Source organism: Zingiber officinale, chromosome 3A, assembly GCF_018446385.1.
Source record: "Zingiber officinale cultivar Zhangliang chromosome 3A, Zo_v1.1, whole genome shotgun sequence".
Taxonomy (NCBI): Eukaryota; Viridiplantae; Streptophyta; class Magnoliopsida; order Zingiberales; family Zingiberaceae; genus Zingiber; species Zingiber officinale.
In genome coordinates this window covers 39,497,096-39,521,462 of record NC_055990.1, presented here as the reverse complement: position 1 = coordinate 39,521,462, position 24,367 = coordinate 39,497,096, and the positions used below count along the sequence as shown (strand labels likewise).

Genomic DNA, 24,367 nt, shown 5'->3' with positions numbered 1-24,367 from the left:
ATTGCTTAAAACTGGCTTATTTTTGATATATGGCAAAGGGGGATAGTAGGAAATTTAAATGTAAATATTTAAAAGGGAAGCCCTGTATTAAGGGGGAGCGTCACAAAGTTTAAGTGTTAGCTTAAGTTATGCTTTTATTTGAATTTATATACTTAAGCTTGCTCACTTAAAACCTTTTAAAATATTTATGCATTTGTTTTACTTAACTTTGAATTTGGGTTGCCATAATCAAAAAGGGGGAGATTGTTAGTGCGGGAAACATCCGACGATCGAACCTAAGTTTTGATAATGGCAAATGATTCAAAGTTAAGATGTGTGGTGATCTAACGGTCTAAATGAGATTGCAAGAAAGTCCTAAGTGTACTTAGGCAAAAGCCCTAGCTGCGGTTAAGCAAGGTGAAAACCCTAAGGGGTGGTAATCCTAAGTCATAGGGGGTGGTAACCCTATGCGGAAAGTCTTGGTGGGTTGAGTGCTTCAGGCAAAAGTCCTAGGGGGTAACCCTAGGAGGAAAGTCTTGGTGTCGCGAACCAGGTGAAAGACTAAACCAATGAAGCGAAAGTCCAATGAAAGTCCAAGCATCGAGCACCGAGAAAGTCCAATCGATCCGAGGATCGACCGACATCGTGCAATCTCCGAGGAGTAGGTGAGGACGCTCCCCGTAGAGAGAACAGAGGCGTCAGTCGACCTAGGGTTTCCTATCGAAAAGACTCGGACAGCCCGGAGACCGTCATAATATTCTATTATCATATCTAATATTATCTCCGGCTAACTTGGTTTCAGAAGACGTGTTTTCTAGTTTAACCAACATGTTTCAGTAGGGCCAAAATTGAGTTTAGCCTCTGACGATAGGTCCGAGACACCTCACGGGCTTCTGAGGCGCCCGGTGCCAAGCACATGTCTACGCAGAAGACTTGGAGGCGCCTCAGACGTGGCTGGAGGCGCCTTGGACCAGATGTTGGAGGCACCTTGGAGCAGCCTGGAGGCACCTCAAGCAGGATAAAGCGCGACTTGTTCTGCACTTATCACCGCGGCAGACTCGGTGCTTGGAGGCGCCTCCAGCACACTATAAAAGGGCACTTCGAACAACAACTTCAAACAACCAATTCTAAGTGATCCTCTTGCTGCGTGCTGCTAAATCGACGACCCGGAAGTGCTACAACTTGACACCGACGACCCGGAGCTTCAGTTTCGACGTTATTGTTGTTGGTATAAAGTTTAATTCAGTTTATAATTGTACTTAATTTGTAATATTTATCGAGCTTATAGTTGTTGCCCACGGAAAGTGATCAAGGATCGCGGGCCTTTGAGTAGGAGTCGATTTAGGCTCCGAACGAAGTAAATTCCCCTGTGTCTCTGTGTTTTGTTCTTTATTCCGCTGCGTGCTACTTCTCGATTGTTTTACGATTACGAAACGAGTGAAAGCCACGAGCGCTATTCACCCCCCCCTCTAGCACGTCTCGATCCAACAATAGGAACGTCACAAATCTCGATACATGCGGGTTCCGCTGGGTGTATCGCAAATTAAGAGCGGTGAGCCTCCTGAAGTAGCTCCTGTAAGGCCGGGTGAGATTGAGGTACGCATAACTTGCCTCGGAAATAAATAATGCCCTCATCATCTCGGGTGAACACGGTTTGCTGTCCGGAGCTATCTGGCTGCCAATGAACTGTAAGCACTGATCACCGGTCTGGGCCTCTCGGATCCTCATCCTAATCGATGACCGAGCAACCATGGTAACCAAAATACCCTGCTCTGTCCGTCCCTGCTCCTCAAGGCTCAACTCGGAGAAACCCTGGATCAAGTCCGTGACCACAACTTGGTGGCAAGCTAAAGTCCCTCTGGACTTCTGGCTAAGTGCATCGGCAACCACATTAGCTATCCCCGGGTGGTAGCTAATAGTACAGTCATAATCCTTGAAGAACTTCATCCATCTCCTTTGTTGGAGATTGAGTTTCTTCTGGGTAAAAAGATATTTAAGACTCGTATGATCAGTGACAATTTCAAATGTAATACCATACAAATGATGCCGCCAAATCTTCAAAGCAAAGATAATAACAACCAGCTCCAAATCATGTACTGGGTAGTTTTTATCATGCTCCTTTAGCTGACGAGAAGCATAGGAGACTATCCTACCGTGCTACATCAAAACAGCGCACAAACCCTGTAGAGAAGCGTCGGTGTAAAGTGTTGGGACCTTGATGTTCGCTAGAGGGGGTGAATAGTGTCTCACCTAGATCGTCGCTTCCTACGCTTGTTAGTGCACATTGGAAATACAAAACAAATCTAACAAATAGAAAACTAAAACTAGAGGCAATAACCAAGACAATCAAACCTCTAACACGTTTATGTAACGTGGTTCGGAGATCACTTACTCTTACTCTACGGCTGCCCGTAAGGCAGACGATCTCGATCCGTCGGTGGATGAATCCTCGAAAAACCTCCGGCTAGCTCGAGTAGCTCCTTGTGGGTGGAGAAACCTCGCCACAAACTCGCACAAGCTCTTGATCACTCAAGAAGACCTTGGAGACTCTAATAGGGGTTAACCACCTCTATTTTCGTCAACCTTAACTAAGCTTCCAATGCTTGGTTATATAGGCCACGAGTTGGAAAACCCTGCCTACCAGTCGACTGTCCTCTATGGAGATTCGACTATTACAATCCAACGGCTCGATACCAGTCGACTGATACTTCCATCAATCGACTGCTCCACACTAACCGAATGAACAGAAGCATTCTGTTCGTTCCTAGTCGACTGCTTGGTCGACCACACCAGTCGACTGATAAAAACATCAGTCGTCTACTATAGTACTGCTATAGTAACACTGCATTGCTGCTATAGAAACGCTATAGTTAAATCCTAATAATAGGATTTAACCCCCGAGTACATTCACTCAGCACTCGTCCTCTCTTGACCAACCTAGACCTAATATTCTAATCTCCTCCATCAACCTTGCGTCCCTCGGATGTCTCCCCATCTTTCACGTCTTACCTTCTGGAGCTTCCATCTGCCTTGTCATTGTTGTCGGGTCTTCCTTTGCCAAGAGGTCGCGCCTCCAGGACTTTATCCATTGCCAAGTCACTTGAACTTATGTTGTCAAGACTACATGCTTGGACTTACACCGCCAAGACTCATCCTTGGACTTTCCTCCTTTGCCAAGATCACCCTTAAACTTTTCTTGTTGTACCCATATCCTGTACACTCATAATGTATATCAAATACAATAATAAACCTAACTTAAACCTTTGTCCAAACATCAAAACCTAGGGTACCCAGATTGCTCCAACAATCTTCCTCTTTTTGATGTTTGACAACTCGTTTAAGTTAGGGAAACAATATAGCAATAATAATGCAAATAAACATGCAATCTACACATGCATAAATCATGGAATCTAATCTTAGGCTCTCCATTCACCTAAGCTCCCCCGTAAAAGGCAAACTTCTCCCCCTTTGTAAATAAATGAGCAATCGCTCCCCCTTCACCTAAGCTCCCCCTTGAGTTAGGATTTCTTGCAAAAGTATATAGGTTTCCCACTTAAACCTAAACTTCTCCCCCTTTGTCATACATCAAAAAGAGTTCCAAAAATATCCCAATTATTGAACTCTTTGACCTCTAATGACCATAAGCATCATGTATTAGTCTCCAATAAGATTACATACATGTTCACCACTCTTTTGGTTATTTTCTAATGCTGAAAACATTTTCAGACCATATCAGTTGACTGCTATAAGTCTCAGTCGACTGTCATCATCAAAATAAGCTTACATAGACATTCTGTGCTCAAAATTATTGTTACCAGTCGACTGGTAACTGTACCAGTCGACTGGTATACTATTTCAGAAAAAATCAGCCTTTTGACCCCAACTTCATAAATACACCAGAAATTCCACAGAGCTCCAAAAAATCTCAAATTTTATGGAGAGGTATATTTTATCCATGTATATTTGGAAAAAATATATATAAAAATATATTTATCACAGATCCCAAGAATGACACAAAATTTAAAACTATCTAAATAGTTCAATTGAACCTTGACCTAAAGTCCTAGTTTTGAACTTTTCTTTATGTATTTGCTCATACTAAACCATAATACATCCCTAGCAATAGTTTATATGACATTTATACATCCAAAACTAATTTTCATGCAATATGAAACTTTTTTCATATTTTCATGCAAGATACTCAACCTAATTGTGTTAATTTCTTAGATTTGAGACTCAAGTCTGTCTCTAAACCACTTTGACACATTTGATGACCCAATTTAAGTCCCAAGCATGATCCGCTTGAGATTAATTTACCATATATTCCAAACACTCTTTGAGCTCCCCCTAGAGCTCTTAGTCTTAGCCACCTCTCTAGGTGACTCATCTACTATAGCTAGGCCACTTCGGTGCACCTCAGATGACACTTGGCCTACAAAACTCACCTTCTTAACCTTAGACACCTTGTATTTGGTTAGTTCCTTCTTGTCCTTCACCTTGGACACCTTATCCTTACCATAATTATATGTCACCCTAGCATATTCCTTCTTATTGGCCTTGGATGACTCTCCCTTGTCCTTGGTCACACCTCCCTTACCAATGTCATGTGTTACCTTAGCACTTGACCTCCTTTTGGTCTTAAAGGGACCTAATTTGACATTTTTGGGTCTTTGATCACCCAAATACATGTTAATTCCTTTAGGTCCAATAATAAACCTCTCTAGGACTTTCTCCATTTCCTCAAGTTTTTCCTTTAAGGCTTGATTTTCCAACTCTAGGATTTTAACCCCTAGAGTCAACATGTCCACCTTGAACATTCCTAGACCTACCCACCTTCCTAGGCATATGTTTCCCTTTATTGGGATTAATACTTAGGTTTTCACTTACTTTCCTTCCCTTTGGCAAAGTGGTTTGGGTCTTATTAGGTTTACTCTTACTAGATTTAGCATGAATATGTCTCCTAGGATTGTTGGTGCAGCGGGGCCGACAAGAGGGGGGTGAATTGCATGCAAAATGAAAGTATACCCTCCTTAGATTTTCAACTCAAAATAAATAGCAACAATTAAAGTAAAGGCAGAATTAAAATGAGAGACAAGAAATTAACTTTGTTACAACCAAGACGGTTGTTAATCTAAGGCGGTTGAACATCTCCACTAGAATGTCGCCTTCATTGTAGGTAGAGAAGTCTTTTTACACACTAAACGAGTTCACAAGTTGCTAGGAATTGAATGCTTGATTGAATTATCATTTCCTAGCTCCAGGGGCCTTTAAATAGCTCTTGGAAATTCTATCTCGAAAGTCAAGGTGCCTCCAACAAGGGTCCAAGGCACCTCCAATCAGGTCAAGCGGATAAAACTCTATCCACGCTCAAACGGTCGAGTTGACCAGCTTGGAGGTGCCTCAAGCAATGTTGAAGGCGCCTCCATTGTTGAAGGCACCTTCAACACTTGTTGGAGGAGCCTCCAAGGTTGAGGACAACGCAGGCGCCTCCATTACTTCATTGAGGGCGCCTCCAACTAGCGTTCCAGCTCCTTTATACTTCCTTTTGACTTCCAATGCTTCGATAGCTTGGGTGAATGCGGCCAACCGGAATATGGCTCACCCGAACCCAATTCCTGGTCTTTTCCTCGAGCAGTCTTCCGTCCCAGCTTTACGTCCCTCGAACGTCATGCACGTTCTTCTCGCCCACCGGTGTACTCTTTCGCAGCTCTCTCGTCCTTCGGACACACCGAGCCTGTCGGCTCTCTTCCTGTGTCGTCCTTCTCGCTAGCTGCGTCTTCCGCTCGACTTCTTGCGCTCCTAAGCTCTTACACACTTAGACATAGGGATAATAAACAAACAGGACATAACTAACTTGGTTGATCACATCAAAACAACCACAGGATCCAACAATCTCCCTCTTTTTGATGTGCATCAACCCAAGTTCAAGTTAGGGTTAAAAACAAACAAATAGTAATTTTAAGTAAATTACTAAACTAACATTTTAAGTACAAAGATTGCAATAATAGAATTTGCAACATGAGTTAGTAAAAAAATTTTTAATTTTCCTAACTCCCTCTTAAACTTAAACTCTAACTTAACTTCTCCCCCTTTGATCACAGCAAAAAGAGTGGGGAACAAAGTATAAAAAAATTTCTAAGTTAAAGATTTTCTAAATAAGAGAAAACTTTAGTTAAGATAATTTTAGAAAAAATTTCTTATTGAGAATTTTTCTAAGACGCATTTTAAAAAATATTTTTTTGAAGAATTTCCAAAACAATATTTAAAAACTTTTCAGAGTATTATCTATTTTTAATTTTAATACTTTTATCAGAAAGTTAATTAAACATTTTATTTCAATATTTTGGTTTCCAAGTCGTCGCGAGGCACTAGGCCTTCTTGGTTATTGGAGCAACAACCACTTCCTTAGACAAAATCTTATAAAGAAATTGTAATTTTTAATTTTCTCGCTGTAAGCCCTAACTTAAAAATAATTTAAAGTAGCAAAGATTTTTGAACCTAGTATAGGTTCCTTCCTACAGGATTGTTTAAGAACTTAGGGGGTATATAATTTCTTGGAATTCATCTAAGTTGTCCCTGATGCTTTCTTATATACCAGTTTAATTTTCCATAAATTTTAATTTTTGATTTTTGAAAAATATTAGTTTTTAAACATGCATCAGATTTTAACTTTTCAATTTGTAGTTTCAATTTATCATTTCCTAATTTTAAATTGTTAAATAATTCTAATGGGCATGAATTTTCTAGTTTCAATTTTAATTCAGCGTTTTCTTTTCCTAATTTTGCTAGATCTTTCGTAAGCACTTTGATAAACTGAAAAGATTGAGTAGGGGTGAGATCACGTACCTTACTTACCTCACTTGGTGATGCTCCCCCTTCGTCACAGCTTTCTTCTGATTCTCCCCCTTGATCTATACTCATCTCTGAGTCCGAGTCATCTTCAAAGAGATGGTTGGCCATCAGTGCTCGTCCCGAGAATTTTTCGGCTTCAGATTCGGAGGACGTCGAATCGTCCCAAGTGGCTTTCAGGATTTTGTGCTTGGAGGACTTTGACTTGTACTTTACCTTCTCCTTGTCTTTTGTCTTTTGTCTTTAGCTTTATCTTTGGGCAGTCATCCTTGATGTGCCCTTCTTCGTTGCAATTGTAGCACCAGACCACCCTTCTATTGCATTGATGCTTCCTCGACTGCGATTTAAATTTATTAGTTTTAACAATTTAAATTGGCCATCAGTGTCTTTTGTCTAAAAATACCTCGGACTTCCGAACCTAAAAATCGACGGAAATCTGTATAAATCCGAAAATTACCCAGATTGACTCGCAAAAACCTGGGCTCTGATACCAAAAGAATTGGCAAGCCCAGGGGGAGTCCCTGCCTGAGAAAATTTCGACAGCATCTCCCATGTATAGGTGACAATATGAAACATTACTTCAAAGCCCTCAGGGTCACACAAACCTCGGCCAACACGGTCGAAATAATAACAATAAAAATAACTAACAATCCACACAGTTTATATTAACTCAGCCTCTAGCTGACACAACCACGTAGTTTATTTAAATAAAATCTACTCCACTAATATGACAGAAAACTTAAACCCACGACAAATATCCAACGCAGTGGAAAACAAAGGCAGTAGACCAAAACTCGATAAAAATCCACGAGTACAGTTATACATCACAAATATATATAAAAATGTAACAAGGAAACCACAAGTCCAAAGGTAGAAAACCATCGCGACTTAGGGTGGGGACTAGCGACTGGAACCTCCTAACAACTTCAACTTGAAATGGTAATAATCAACGGGGTGAGTCCAACACTCAACGGATACCAAGCTAACATGTATAGTAAGAAATAACCAATAGTAATAATTATGCGTACAATCTCTTGGAATAATAATGAAAAATACAATAACTGAAAGGAATGGGAGAAGTTGTACTCACCAGGACTTCCTATCAAAATAATAAGGTCGTCATACCGAAAATGTCATATCTCCTGTATGTATGTCAATCATATGCATCCACCAAATATGCAACAAACAAAGTGCAGCAAACACAAGCAATAAATGCAATCCATACATATGATGCAAATGACATGGTCATCCATGACGCCAGTCAGCCATCTCACACACGATGGTGAGACCGAGTGGGTAGGGCTATGACAACTGTGCACTCTACCATCACTACTCCTGATAAGTGACCGAGTGGATAGGATGCTGTCGGAGTACACCTATCCTTCTACCCCAAATCATAAGTGGGAGCTCAACGCCTCATCTCCTCGAGACAATCCAGGAGGGACCGTCGTTACCACGCCACGCCACGTTACCCACGAGTGGACCAAATGAGCAATCGATAGAGCAACCGCCACACACCTCGCCTCGATATACCACTAACGACGAGTCAGCAGATCCATGAATCGCAATGAAGCTCAACAATAACGGAGTCACAATCGCTCAAAGACGTAATCATACAAGACGGTACGACACTACACGTTGATTGGTTTTTCGGCCGCAAAATCGCCTATACAAGGAAACCCCAAATTCCCACGCCACTGATCCGCACGAAGATTAAAATTCAGAAACTTCGAGTATGAAGTTTTCAACCAGATCTATACTAGATCTACAAAGGAAAGGAGGTTACCCTCGATGCGAAGCTCGCTTATCCCGCTCATCCAAAGTTCGCCGGATCTCGAGAGTGTCAGCAGACACTCTTGGCTGTATCCACAAGCAAGAGACGGAGAGACCAAACAAAGGCGCTAAAGACCCTTTGTGGTTCGGCCAGGAGGAGAGGGAGAGAAGAGAAGAGCTTGAGGAAGAAGACGAATAAAAACAATTCAATAAAAATCAATAAAAGTGGCCGGCCACCTTCAAGTGAGTGGTTATATACTCCATGGAATTTCAAGAGTCAAAACTCTTGATATCCCTCACTAAGCAACCATGGTGATGTGGACATCATCATAAGTCCACTTAACGCCAACTCACCAACGAGGTGGCAAGTCAAACTCGACCTTCATCTTCCTCTCAAGTCAAGTCAAACTCGACCACTTCTCTCTCGTCGATCTAATCTAACCATCGGTTCAAGTCAATTTTAATTTAACGAATCTCATTCATCGAATTAAATAATTAAACGAGTCTAAGTCCAAACTAGACTCACTTAACACACTGAACCAAATCGAGTCCAACTCAACTCAATTCGATTACTCTTAATCCAATTCGTTCATCACATTTAACCTAATCCTTGTGTTCATCAAACGAACCTAATCTCCATCTAATCGCCTCTTCACATGACCTATAGGTTCTCAGAACGCTAGAATGCTCCAAACCCATTTGTAACATAAGTAATGCAGATTCAAGAACACATCATTACTACCCAAGTTACAAGAACGCTGAGATCCAACATCACCGGACTACTAATCGGATTCCTCACAATATACGACAACGTCCTTCTATCCTGAGACATCTGATCGATCAACGCGAGGCATGCATCGCACATCCTCTAATCAATCTAAATTTCAACTAGACTCACTCAATCAAACGAGCTCAATATCTCATATCGACTCATTCTGGCAATGGCCACGCACTTAATGGTCTCACCTATCAAGAATATCAATGTCACTCCCGCACATGAGAGGATAGATCCCATCTACATCACTCACATCCCTCTGCATAATTCATTACATACCCAAGAATCGCTTTATAGTCCACCCGCCACGGTGACGCTCGACTGCCAAAGCACGTAACTCCTTATTTAGTGATCCACGACAATTATTGTCATACTGTAAAACCTAAAGGTTCCATCGCATAAAAATTTCAGCAAAGGTTCTAAACCTTTTCCTAGCTACCACGTGTTCTTTTAAATTAAAATTGATCGCCTGAACTTAACACGTTCGATCCAAAACTTAATCTATTTGTTCTTTTAGGTTTTAACTTGGATCTCCGGAACTTAACACGCTCGATCCAAATCACCCAAGTTATTAATTCCATTAAATATTAATTTCCAAAATCGTCCAAGATCGACGCCAAGAGGCACACCTTCTCGGATATGGAGCAACCACCACCGACAGATAAAACCTTTAGGAAAGCTAATATTTAATTTCCTAAAATAACTTTATGTCAACCGAAAAGAACAATCAAATCATAAGGAAAAGAAAACAAAAGAACACTATATCGAAAACAAATTCAAAACATTAGAATCAATGCCTCTGATTTAGTATTATTTCCAAAATAACTAGTATGATGGAAAGAAGAATTACTAGTTATACCTTTTAAAAACCTCGATCTTCATCAGATTCTCTTCTAACCCCTGGACGTCAGATGGGCAACGATCTTCCCGAGACGAGAACCACCTAGCACCTTCTTCCTTCTTCCTTCAAGTTTCGCCAAGCACAAGAACTTTCAAAGGACGAAGAATTTTCCACCAACCAAGCTCCAAGGACGACGCTTTCTCTCCTTCTCCTTCCTCGATCCAACCACATCCTCCAAGCTCCAAGAGACGATAGATTTCGCCACAACAAGAGAGAGAAGAGAAAGGGAAGGGTCGACCACCACACCAAGGAAAAGAGGAGAAAAATAGAAGACCTTCTTCAAGCCTCCTCTACCCCTCTTTTATAATCCTGGTCTTGGTAAATAAGGAAAAATTAATAAAACTTCCTTAATTCTTTTGCCATCGAAAAGGAAAATTTATTTAATTAAAATAATTTTTCTTTAATAGAATGGCCACCACCACATAAATTCTCCAAGCAAATAAAATTTTAAACAAAATTAAAACTTCCTTATTCGCTTCCGAAATTTATAAAAATTTGTCCAATAATTTTATCCTTCACGATTGGGTTATAAAAGAAAATTTAATAAATTAAAATCTTTCTTTAAACACGTGGATAAAAGAAAGTTTTCTATAAATTAAAATCTCTTTAATCTACAACAAGGAAAGATATCAAATCTTTTCTTAATCTTTAGAAACTTATAAAAGAGAATATTTAATTTTAAACTCTTTTAAATCATGAATATTAAAAGGAAAGTTTTAAAATTTAAAATCCTCCTTTAATCAACAAATAAGGAAAGATTTCAAATTTTAAACTCTCTTTTAAACATGTAGATGATTTAAAATTTTTACCAAAAATTAAAACCATCCTTTAAACTACAAATAAGGAAAGAGATTAATCTCTTCTCTTAATCTTTTAGAAGCTATAAAAGGAAATTTTAATTTTTAAACTCTCTTTAAAATCACGATATCCACATAAGAAATAATTTTAATAAAAATCCTTTAATATTCTGCTGGCTACCACCTAAGCTCGGGACCCAACCTTCGCCTACCACCATAATGGCTCATCCACTGTTCGCCTTACTGGGTCCAAGCTAGCTCGCCGCCCCACTGACGGGTGCAATGGGTGGGTATAAATCTCATATACTAGGCTACGATAGTGGACCGAGAGGAGGAATTGGTTTCGTCTCCGATAAAATTAACATCCCGCCGCCTTAACATACAACTTAATTTATTAATAATAATTTATTCCACTAGAGAACTATTATCAACTATCGCACCAATCCCAAATTACATTGGGCCCTTCATCACGAGTGTTAGTCTCCCGTTTAAGATAACAACGCCCACCAATTAAGTAAGTTACCGACAACTCACTTAATTAATATCTAGCTCCAAGAGTAAGACCACTCAACTCATCGCCACGTTTGACTAAGTCCACCGCAGGTTTAATACGACAATCCTTATGTCCTCTCGGGGACATTCTCAACCTAGATTACTAGGACACGCTTCCTTCTATAATCAACAACACACACTATGTGATATCATTTCCAACTTATCGCTTATCGATTCATCGAACTAAATCTCACCCATCGATAAATTAAAGAAATAAATATCAAATATACGTTGTTATTATATTAGATTAAGAGCACACTTCCATAATAACCGAGGTCTTTGTCTTTTATAAAGTCAAGATAAAAGAAACGACCTCTAACGGTCCTACTCAATACACTTAGCGTACTAGTGTAATTATATAGTTAAGATAAACTAACACCCAATTACACTACGACCTTCCAATGGCTTGTTCCTTCCATCACGGTCGCGAGCTACTATTTATAATTTATAAGGCATCGATAACATGATCTTCTCAGTGTGACACCACACACCACGTTATCTACAATATAAATTAATCGAACAACTATATTTATCACAAATGTAGATATTCGACCAACGTAATTTTATTTCTAGATAAATGTTTTATACCAAAAGCTAGGCTTTTAAGATACATTCTAACAATCTCCCACTTATACTAAAAGACTGTCACATATCCGCCATACATCCGATTCCACGCTTTCAAAAAGCTCGCCTTTAAGGATCTTAGTTATCATCCGATGCAATCTAGCGCAACAACTTCTCCTCATATACAATCGATTGGTAAGATTACCTATCAGATTTATCATTTTATGGACTCACGGTTTCTTCGAGTTCATATCAGACCATTATTATTACAAAAATCAGAATAATCTTCGACAAACTAAATCATATCTAAGTCTATCTCGAGGTTATTTAAGTCATTCACCTTTTACGGCTACCCCTGAGGCTCGCTTACATACTCACCACATGGAGTCCAAAAAACACCTACGCTATCACTCTTCCATAGTTACGACTTTTCCTCCTAAAGTAAACACAAACCCCGAGGTCGACTTATTATCGTCCCTATCCGATCGAAGTCAAAACTGCAACCTACAGTGAACCAAATTAATCGCCAGTAAGCAAAGATATAATCTCTAGTGCTCTAGTACTTTTAATATACGCTTTATCGCTCCAACGTCCTCTAGGGTTACTTGATATCCGCTAACTACGCCTCGCAAAATAGATTGATCTCGCAAAGATACATTAGGTCGTCTAACCGCTTAAGCATAAAGAATCGCCTACATGTCCTCAATCTCCTTTGACGTCATCGAGACATCTCTTTAGATAAAGACACTCACGCTAAAAGGTAAGAAACCTTTCTAGAGTTTCACGCTAAAACGAGCAAGGATTTTTTCGATGTATGCTTGGGATAAGTAATATATTTTTTTTTCTTGCGATCCCTATTACTTGATATCAAAATATATACATTCTCCCAAGTCCTTTATATCAATTATTCGACAACCATACCCTTATTTCCGACAACATTTGATATTGTTTCCAACTACCAAAATGTTATCTACGATAGTACAAGAAACACCACCACGCTTCCATCACACTTTTCAGATACACAAGACTTATCCGCTTACTCAATAAATCCATAGTCTCGATTACTTGATAAACCGGTTGTTCCAAGACCTAAGTCTCACCATGGATCGATCGAGTCAGACACAAGACGCCTAATTTCTTTACAACGAACCCTTCCGTCGCTTTATACGGATGCTTTTCAAGACTTCCATTAATGAACGCTGTCTCGACATCCACTGCCAATAGATAAAAGAATCGGATAGACTTAAGCATGGCTACCAATGAAAAAGTTTCCTTTTCATCTAGCCGCTGAAAGTTTCTACCTTCCCGCTCATCCTCTTTCCTATTATGTACCTTTTACACCCAAACGCTTTTACACCATTCGTGTTTCTACAAGCTTCCAGATTTTATTGTAATATATATTCTAATTCTATTATTCATTACTCTTCGCCAAGACGTCAGATCTTTATCTCGAGTGCTCATATACGTTCGATATCGTGTTCACGTCTCCGTGATCGAGTCCAAAACCTCTCCCAAAACATTTAATCCTTTAGTCGCTTAACAACCTCCCATCGCGATGACAAGACACTTTCTCGCAATCACGTATCATTCATGATACGTGTCATAGCTTTCATGATATCTCATCTGCAGACTGGGTACTAGATTGTATACGCCTTTATTATTTCCTTAAGAAAATTTTCTTATGGGCATGGGTTTATTACATAGTCCTTTTTCTAAAAATCGGTCATTGATGCTAATAATAACCTTCCGATTTTTAAGACTATAAACCTACTTTCATTTCTCTAGATAACCCACAAACAAGTGAATTCCTCGTCCAACTTATCATCGCTCTTACGATACGCTACGATCATCTGAATCCGAATATGCTTCAAATAAAGCTTACGCCTATTCAAAGAATTCTATACGAGTAGAGTTCTTCTCGAAGGTATTATATTAATTTCCGCTTCCGAGTATATCCTTAAAATGATTTTGTAATATTCTAAATAACTCATCAATCTACTTATTTCCATAAGAGTCCTATACATTCCTTTTCTACACCATTCTGTCAGGTGCAGTCAATTGGGATTGAATCCCTACTTCGATAAGTGACTCTAAATTCTCCCAAGAGGTACTGCCACTACGATCTTACCATAGTGACTTTTACTTTAACATTTCTCCACATCAGTCGTACTCTTTCAACTAATCAAAGTACTTACCTCATGGACATTAAGTAAATTTATTCAGATTCAATATTCATAAAATGATTTAAATTTCAATACTACCTCTCGTCTGATAACATAGATCATTAATCGAACGAACCAATTTCAACATATCTTCGACCCATACCCTTGACTTAAAAGCTTCGTTATTTTTCTTCCAAGCACTCGCAGTCGAAAAGATTTCACTACTAACGAACCCAAAAGTTCATCACCTACCAACGAATCCTACTCAAGTTAATATAACCCAGCCTTAGACGCCAAAGATATAATTGGTTCATTAAGGTTACTTAAAGTTAGAAGACGTGTTACTAATTTCCATTCGTTGCATCACGAGAGTTATCGATTTATCGCTAACCAACGCACGCAACGTATAACTTCCTCTTTTCTTAATAACAACTTCATATTAAAGAGACAGAATATCAAGTTCTTTAATATTTTAGAAACCGAAAACTAGTTCTTTCTAAACTCGTAAAGACAATTACTCAAAATTCATGTTTTATTCTTATCAAAAGATAAACATCTCCCACCGCAACAACTACCATTTTACAAGAGTGCCCATGTGACGGTGTTTTAATTTTCATTTAGTCACGGGTTTCGAACCTCAGAACGAATCATGACACGATTAACGACATCCAGATTCACACCGTGTTCCGCAGATAACACCACTAAACACGTTTCAACTAATGAATTAAATACACCTATATTGTTCTTAATTCTAAGAAGATCCACCTTAATGTCCAAGTCCTATTTTCAATCATTACAATCGGCTACTAAGTCTTTCTATAGTATGACTAGGGATCGACAAACATTTTAAATCCTAAGAATCACAAAATATTCGGTCAAGATCAACTCCTTAAATCCCCATAAATTTTGTATGCCACGATAGTGAACGATACAAAATCGAAGAGGAGATTTTATTCATTAATTTTATTATCTTGTCAACTTTATTTTACGACGAATAAAATTAATAGTCGATCCGTCTTCGATCAAATATTCGTCTTTGAATTTAAAATAACATCGATTCCTCAAACAATATTATTTAAATTCACCAACACCTCAAAACACCGTGACGACAGTGTGGACGTATACAAAATTAAACATTTGTAAGAGGAGGGGTTTACCCATTAATTACCTTGTCAATAAATCTCTATAGATCTGTATGCCTAGAATGCGGGATGCTTCACCTAAGTCCTTCATTGAGAAACAAGTCCCTAGCCAAGTCTTGACAGACTACAGCAAAGGGATCTCTTTCCCAATGAGTAGTATGTCATCCACATACAATATAAGAAAGACAACTGAGCTCCCAACAACCTTCTTATAGACACAAGGTTCATCTTCATTCTTGATGAAACCAAACTGTTTGATTGCATCATCGAATCGAAGATTCCAGCTCCGAGAAGCTTGCTTTAGTCCATGAATGTACCTATGCAGCTTGTATACTCTGCTAGTATGCATCCTCGAGTAGGTTTCCATTCGAAACGCAGCTTTGACATCCATCCGCCAGATCTCATAATCGTGGTAAGCACGATCCGAACGGACTTAAACATCGCCATCGAGAAAAGGTTTCATCATAGTCAATACCACGAATTTGCTTGAAACCTTTAGCGACCCTTATAAATAAGTCTATCCATGTTAGTCTTCTCTTAAAGACCCACTTACACCCAACGGGTTCCTTCAGTGGATCAACCAAAGTCCATATTTGGTTGGTATACTTCGATGATCTTCTCCCTTCATCTAGTCATTTCTGAACTGGTCTCATCTTCTCGATAGAGGTAGACTCATCCTCAACGAACATAACGTCATCACGATCGACAAGAGAAACGAATATCTCGTGCCAACGACGCACCCCTATCGACTGCCAAGAGGTAGTCTATTGAACCTCGGTTGTTCCTCAACTCCGAACAACATCATCCACAACATTTTACGGTTCCAGCTCAACTTCCATCGAGGCTTCAATGCATGGTCCACATCTCGAACTTCTTGATCGAACGATTCCACTAGTCTTTCTGTAAACAAAGTCCCTTTCTAGAAATACCCTAGTCTTAGCCACAACCGCCTTGTGTTGGGGAACGTAAAGTAATATCCCTTCGTTTCCTCGGATATCCAACGAATAACACTTGGTCGGATTGGGTCCCATTATTCGAGACTCGACGTCGAACGTAAGCCCCACAACCCCAAATCCTCATAAAAGACACCCGGCATCTCTCCCACCATATCCTATATGGCCTTTATTACAACCTTAATGGAACTCATTGAGAACGAAGGTCAGATTCAGCATAGCCCCAAAGATACATAGGAAGATCTGTGTGACTATCATAGATCGTACCATATCTAATAAGGTATGATTCCTCCTTTCGGATACACCATTCCACTCATGGTGTTCCAGGAGGAGTGAGTCGAGATAGAATCTCACACTCAGAGATAGTTACGAAACTCACGGCTAAGGTATTCACCACCGATCCGATCAAGTATCTTAATACTCGCCAAGTCGGTTTCAGATTATTCTCGAATTTCTTCAACTTTCAAAGGATTGACGTACGGTCATCAAATACATATAGCCATATCTGGTTATCAAGAAATGTAATGAAGCACCTATAACCACCTCTAGCAATGACATCGAAACGGTCACATACATCACTACGATAAGACCCAACAAGTCACCGCCTCTCACCTGTTCACTAAAGGAGTCTTAGCATCTCGACTAAAAGGTACGACTCAGACGTCTCATATGATTCAAAATCAAACGAGTTCAAGAAACCATCTTTACGGAGTCGATAAGCGTCATTTATACGACCCAAGCGACGCGTGAGATAGGTTCGTTCACGCCATTCGACTCAATCTCGTACTTACGTTATAGATAGGTTTTCAAGGTCAGAATATGAGTCCGCTCATCGAGGTACACTATATAACATATCATTTAAATAAACCGAACAACATTTGTTATTATAAATGAAAACCTTTCTTGTCCAAACAAGAAACTCAAATTACGTTCTTAGTTAAAGCACATAACAACATTCATCTAATTCTACAAAAGCGTATAGATAGATGATAAGTTCCTACAAGAATAAAGAAGAACTCGGCTCCATCACGCCAGAGGTCCACTCGCCACCTCGCCTTCAACGCCTGCTATTTCTCACAGACATTAGTACAAACGTGAAGCACATCCGATATCTAATACCCATGACGAAGAAATAGATCGACTTCTATAACATGTATAACTGAAAGTTCACTTCTTCTTAAGATCTTCCAGGTACACTTTGCAGTTCCTCTAACTCAAAGACCCACCATGGCCAATGTTGTGCTTATGCTCAAGATTCGCTTTGTCGACCTTCCCTCACCTTTAGCTCCGCCTTTCCCTTTACACCGTATAAAATGGGCTTAACCTTCTTAAGGTCGAGCTCGTAGCCTTCAGACGCTAAGCATGGCTTGTCAATTTCGCTCACGTTATAATTTGTAACTAATCGACTATAGCTATCCGCAAGGATCAAGATCGATCACCGCCATCTCGCCTGGGAATCCTAACCTCAGAGGTTTTCTATGCATCCAATCATTTCGAGTACATACGGGCCTACGGAGTCTCATCTGATCTCAGACCAAACAAAGGCCTGTAGATCTCGAATCTCTCGCCTCGCTGTCTCGATATAGTCGACGAAGATGTTCACCATATCATACGCGCCCATCAACTCGTGTCGCTTCAGCTCAGAGTTCACGGTCGCGAGCATAAGACACGACACATCTAACGATCATCTCGACGCTTCAGAAGCATCACGCCACCGCGGGCAATGTGAGGTGCCTCCTGAACGGGCCGCCCGAACGCATACGCTTTCGCGTGAGAACGATTTCGTGTTCCCTGCATCCCAGAAATTTGCTCTGGCTGAAATGTCTTCTCAAGGACTAACGTAGGAGAAAGAGTTCAGATTCGACGCCACGGTTATCTACAAAAAAATACGTAAAATAAATAAATATCATATTCTATTAATCATTTAATTACGCCTTTAATTAAATGATATTCCCACCAATTCTATAATTCATGTGGACAAGATCCACATCATACTACTGAGTTAGCTTTCGCTAAATCGCCCAAGACTTAGTATGATCGGTGATAACCAATTACATCTCTACGCAACTCTTGTTTATAGGATCAAAACCACATTTATATTAAAACTCGAGTTAGCTTCGCCCAAGAGTTAATATAAACGTGATTTTGACTTATCTACCAACCATTGGAAAATGCCCATAGTTAAACTCGATCCAATCGAGTTAACTAGTTACTCAATCTAATCGAGTTGACCACCCACGCCGATAGCGCGACCAAGATCATTCCTCCGCACTACCAAGATAATACGTGCCTCGCTTCGGCTGATTCAACAACAACATGTGATCGAGGTAGTGATAGGTATCACGGCATGGTAGGTATTACAGTTGACGCGATTGAGATCTAATCTAATCGACGAGGTGTATCATATACCAGATTTAGATCTAATCTAATCGTTAGGGGGCATCATGTACGCGATTTAGATCTAATCTAATCGTTAAGGCGCTAATTAATTACTATTCTAGCATGTATCACATATACACACACAAGCAATTAATTAAATATTTTATGATTAGTCATGGCCCTACTACGATCTTCTCAAGCCAATGAGAAGATCAGATGGTCAACCTAAGGTCAACAACTCCTCAAGCTCCTTCCTTTTGACTACCTTGTGTTGCTCGCGCCCTCCTCGTAACTCCGTCTAGAGTGGACCTTCCACCGCTCCAATTTGTACATTACAAAGGTGAAACTCGATTTACATTCGAGTCTAAACTATTTACAACAGGAATATTAAAATAGGAAAGGCACGACGCGTAGGTCGCGTATCATATACAACACGCACATCACAGAAAAAGACACACGGGCTATAATATGAATTACAACACAAATTTCCAATCTAATTGGGTCTTTTGGGCCGTGATCATCACAAAATAATACATAATTCTAAATTATGTAATTTCTATAAATTTCTCTAATTTTTTCCAATTTTTTTATAATTTTTATGAGTAAAAATTCTTAGCGGTCCCGTTTAGCGATTTTCGGGCGCAATCGCGGAACGAAGCCCCTTGTGGGGTCAGGGGCAGCACCCCTACCCGCAATATAACCATCGCGAGTGTTCCTAAGCAATCCTACAGTGCCTTACTCCACTGTCCCAAAACGATTTGGGGTGAAACCTTGCCGTTTCGAAAATATTTTCTCGGTAATCGAAGCCTACAAGTGTCTAAACACTTGTGCTTCGCTTCTACAAGAAAAATACCCATAAAATACCAAAAATCATAATTTCACAGAAAGTTATAGATCTGTAATTTTCATAAAAATACAAATTAAAACTCATACTCGCTTCGCACGTGGCTCTGATACCACTGTTGGGTTTTTCGAGCCGCAGAAACCGCTTTTTGCGTTGCGGAAACTCCGAAATTCCCATGCCACGGATCCGTGCGAAGATTAAAATTTTGTAAAACTTCGAGTATGAGTTTTCTCTAACCTAGATCTACACTAGATCTACAAAGGAAAGGAGGTTACCCTTGATGCGAAGCCCTTCGTTTAATCCCGCTCGTCCAAAGTTCGCCGGATCTCGAGAGTGTCAAAGTAGACACTCCTCTATGTGTATCCACACAAGCAAGAGATGGAGAGACCAAACAAAAGGTGTGCTATCACCTTTTTAGGGTTCGGCCAAGGGAGGAGAGGGAGAGAAGAGAAGAGCTTAAGGAAGAAGATGACTTGAATGAAAAATCAATTCAAGCTTGTAACTCCACAAAAGTGATCGGCCACCTTCAAGTGAGTGGTTATATACTCCATGGAATTTCAAGAGTCAAAAACTCTTGATATCCCTCATGAGGTGGCACACCATGAAGTGGTCTTGATGATGTGGCACATCATCATAAGCCCACTTAATGCCAACTCACCAATGAGGTGGCAAATGGTCAAGTCAAACTTGACCCTTCATCTTCCTCTCAAGTCAAGTCAAACTTGACCACTTCTCTCCCTTGGTTGATCTAATCTAACCATTGGTTCAAGTCAATTTTAATTTAATGAATCTCTATTCATTGAATTAAATTAATTAAATGAGTCTAAGTCCAAACTAGACTCACTTAACACATGAACCAAATTGAGTCCAACTCAATTAGCTCAATTTGGATTACTCTTAATCCAATTTGGTTCATCACATGAACCTAATCCTTTAGGTTCATCAAATGAACCTAATCTCCATCTAATTGCCCTATAGGTTCTTGTAACGTAGGCAATGCTCCTAAACCCATTTAGTAGCATAAGTAATGAGCGGTATCTAGCAACACATCATTACTACCCAAGTTACAAGAATATTGAGATCCAATATCACCTTGTGACTACTAATTGTGACTCTTCACAATATGTGACAATGTCCTTCTATCCTAGACATCTAGATTGATCAATGTGAGGCATAGACCGTGTCGTCCTATAATCAATCTAAATCTTGAACTCCAAGTAGACTCACTCAATCAAATGAGTTCAATATCTCATATTGACTCATTTGAGCATGGCCATGCACTTAATGGTCTCATTTTATCAAGAATAATGATGTCACTCCCGTCATATAGGAGGGATAGATCCCATCTATATCACTCACATCCCTCCGCATAATTTGTTACATACCTAGTAATCGCCTTTATAGTCCACCTAGTTACGGGTGACGTTTGACGAAGCCAAATACGTAACTCCTTATGTAGGGATCCATGGTGACTTCAGGTCCAAGGACTAATAGTCATACTAATAGCCACATGAGAAAGTATATGACACTCATATAACGATCCATGATACTTTCTCATGGCGGGTCATTCAGTATACATTCTCCAATGCATACCCATGTGTCAACTTGATATCTCTATATCCATGACTTGTGAGATCAAGTCATCGAGTTGACTTACATGCTAGTCTCGTTGCATTAATATTGTCCCTGAATGTTAATACTCGACTAGAAATGATTAAGAGTAGTATTCCCTATATCATCTCACTATCGATTCAACCAATCGATTGATATATGTAAGAACCTTCTACTCAAGGATGCTATTATACTTAGTTATTTGGCACAAATACAAGTAAGTATAATAACCAAAAAACAAATGCCTTTATTTATATACAAGAATATGATACAATGAGTCCATACAACAATCATCAAATGATTGACTCTAGGGATCTAACTAACAGCATGAAAATCCTAACCATATCTATCTCCATAAAACATGTACCAAAAATAAATGGTTCAAATAAGAAGATCTAGGTACACGTATTAGATATGGTAAATGTGTAGTCTGATATATCATAAGGCATGGTATGTCACTACCTCTATGAGTATAAATAATCAAGAGGGTAATGGATGCAAAAGAGGTAATAAATAAGCATGCTGAAGGAATCAAGCAATGATATACCGATGCAGATATAACATAATTATTACTACTCATTAAAATTCACTATGCATATTAAATGACAATATCTAAAAGATAAGTCAAGATACCCACCTCAAAATAGCGTGTGCCAAAAGAAATCCCATGTAAGGTTGCCCGCCTAAAAAATGGAGATCGTATCAAACCAATCCGACGTCGAGACGCTCGTCTCGAATCAGAGTCCTACATCAATCAATATGTATATATTTTATTTATCTAAATTCACATACTGAAACCTATTTAGGATAACCATAATCGAATACGATTACTGATTACCCACCTCAACTAGAGTTAAACCGATTTTAACCTAATAAATCCAAGCACAACTTACCTAAATCCGTTTGTTCCTGAATCAACCCACTGTTGGGAAAACCTCCTTAACAGCACCGCCAGCCAAAGCCAAATTTGGTCATCCTGTTGCTCACAACAGGAGCTATAGTAGCTGGATCAAACAACTAACTTCAATATCTCAAAATTAAAAGATGAAATTAGATCGAAGCCAAGCATTTCTTACCCAAAACCAAAGATCCCTTACCCTACTACCGGAGACAACTGCTGGAAGAGCAACTGCTATTGATCTTCCAAAACCAAAGCTCCTGTTGATGCTCAGCTGATCGAAAGGGAGGAGATGGATGGTCGGCGGCATCACGGAGTGAAGGGAGGATCGGCGACGATCGCTATAGGGCAGAGACGCGAGGAGGAACAAGGCGGCGGTGAAGGATCGACAATCAGTCGATCTAGGCCAAAGGCGCGTGAGGGAGAGGAGCTCCGTTGCTCTTGAGATAGCTGGCATCCATTGAGTTGCCGGCTAGCCTTCAAGATGTGCTTCGATCGTCGATGATGAAGCTGCTTGCGTCGCCAATCAGGTGGCGGCGAGATTTGAGCTTCGACGATCGAGGGAGATGGGGTGTCGCGGCAGCACCGGTTGGGGAAGGCAAAGAGGTGGTTGGAGCCATGCTGCTCGGCTTCGCGAGAGGGAGATGATCGGTGCTCCACGCCGCGTGGGGGAGAGGAAGAGAGGAGACGGCGCGAGAGAGGAGGAAGAATCGGGATTTTTTAGGGAAGCTTAAGGTTCGACGACGAAGAGGAAGAGAATAGGAGAGGAGGCGTCGAGTGAGGGGTTCGTCGATGGGGGAAGAAAAAGAAAAGGAAAAGGAAAAGGAAAAAGAAAAAGAAAAAGAAAACTTTTTCTCATTTAAATGGGTAGCTTAAACAGGCTTTCTCATGGCCGAATAATTGATCTCACTTAAACTCGTCATACGAGCTTCAAAAAATTCTAAAAATTCTTGAAAATTCCCTTAAGGTTAATTTAGGCGCCGTATTTTACACATTTGGTTATATTTTATTCCTTATAACCTTTGTTATGTGATTACCTAGTAATCATATAACCAAGGTTATATATGATAACTTAAACCAAATGCACCCTAAAGAAATAGGTACACAACTTAAATAAGTGCAACCTCTACCGTGATGAATCCACTACAAGAAAATTGGGATTTAACAACACTTAAAAGACAACGTTTTTTTTAAAAAGTGTTGTCTTTTTCCTTTTTACAACGCTTTTAGTGCAAAACGTTGTCTATCTCTTTATTTTCTTACTAATAGACAATGCTTTTTTAAAACCTGTTGTCTATTACTAATTTTTATAGGTCAAAGACAACGTTTTTTTGAAAAGTGTTGTCTATTAGTATTTTTTTAGTGTCTACGATAATAATTTTTAAAAAAATATTATCTATTGTTAAGTTCTCATCTAAATTTGGGATGATATGAACGGTTGAATCAAGGAGTAGAAAAGCCCTAGATTTCACTCAGCACCCACTTATCTCCTGAATACCTCTCGAACCCCTCTCACGTGTCTTCAGTCTCCTCCCGAACCCCTTTCACGCGAAGGCAACAAAAACCTCCATCTCCGCTGAAACCCCTCCGCAAAAACTTTCCATGTGAAAACCTCCCGGTGAAAACCTCCATCTCCGTCGAAGACCTTGACTCCATGCAAAACCTCCATCCGCGCCGCCCGTGACCAAGCCTCCTCCACCGAGGTCATGAACTACCTCACCACGACCAGACGTCACTGAGATCTTCCCCTGCCACGATCAGGTCATGAACTACCTCGAATCTTATGCACGCCACTTCGACCTACTCCGCTGTATCAAGTTCCACTCTAGTGTGGTATTGATAGACCTCGTCGGGACATCCGAAGAGGAGATCGCCGCGTAGGACCTCTGGACTGGTGTCGCTAAGGGAGAATGGCACCTCACCGAGCAGCTATAAGGGTGATCCCTCCACCGAGATAAGATCCTCAAACTGATTCTCTTGATGCTCATACCTGTCTCCAATTTCAGCAATTGAACTTCAATCTCATCAAATCCCTAGATCTATTGGGTGGATTTCTTGATCCTGTGCAACGGAAGGTTGAGCAATGCCCCAAATTTCCCTAATTTTGCGTGATGGGGTGCAGCTTAGGTGTTCGATGGAATGACTATGCACTCGATAAAGTACTCTGACATGGACAACATCGGTGGTA

The 24,367-nt window shown here is 40.0% G+C and overlaps 1 long non-coding RNA gene across 3 annotated transcripts in view; it reads right to left on the bottom strand.

Moving 5' to 3' along the window:
* Positions 1 to 22,967, bottom strand: part of LOC122051769 — a 30,248-nt gene extending 7,281 nt beyond the window's left edge. For 2 of the 3 annotated variants that reach the window (XR_006131538.1, XR_006131540.1), the window contains exons 1-3: positions 22,358 to 22,967; positions 22,175 to 22,285; positions 21,919 to 22,026 (exon numbers count right to left, since the gene is read on the bottom strand). This is a non-coding gene — a long non-coding RNA (uncharacterized LOC122051769). The remainder of the gene's footprint in view (positions 1 to 21,918; positions 22,027 to 22,174; positions 22,286 to 22,357) is intronic. The other variant, XR_006131539.1, reaches the window with a different exon arrangement.
* Between the last annotated feature and the right edge of the window lie 1,400 nt (positions 22,968 to 24,367).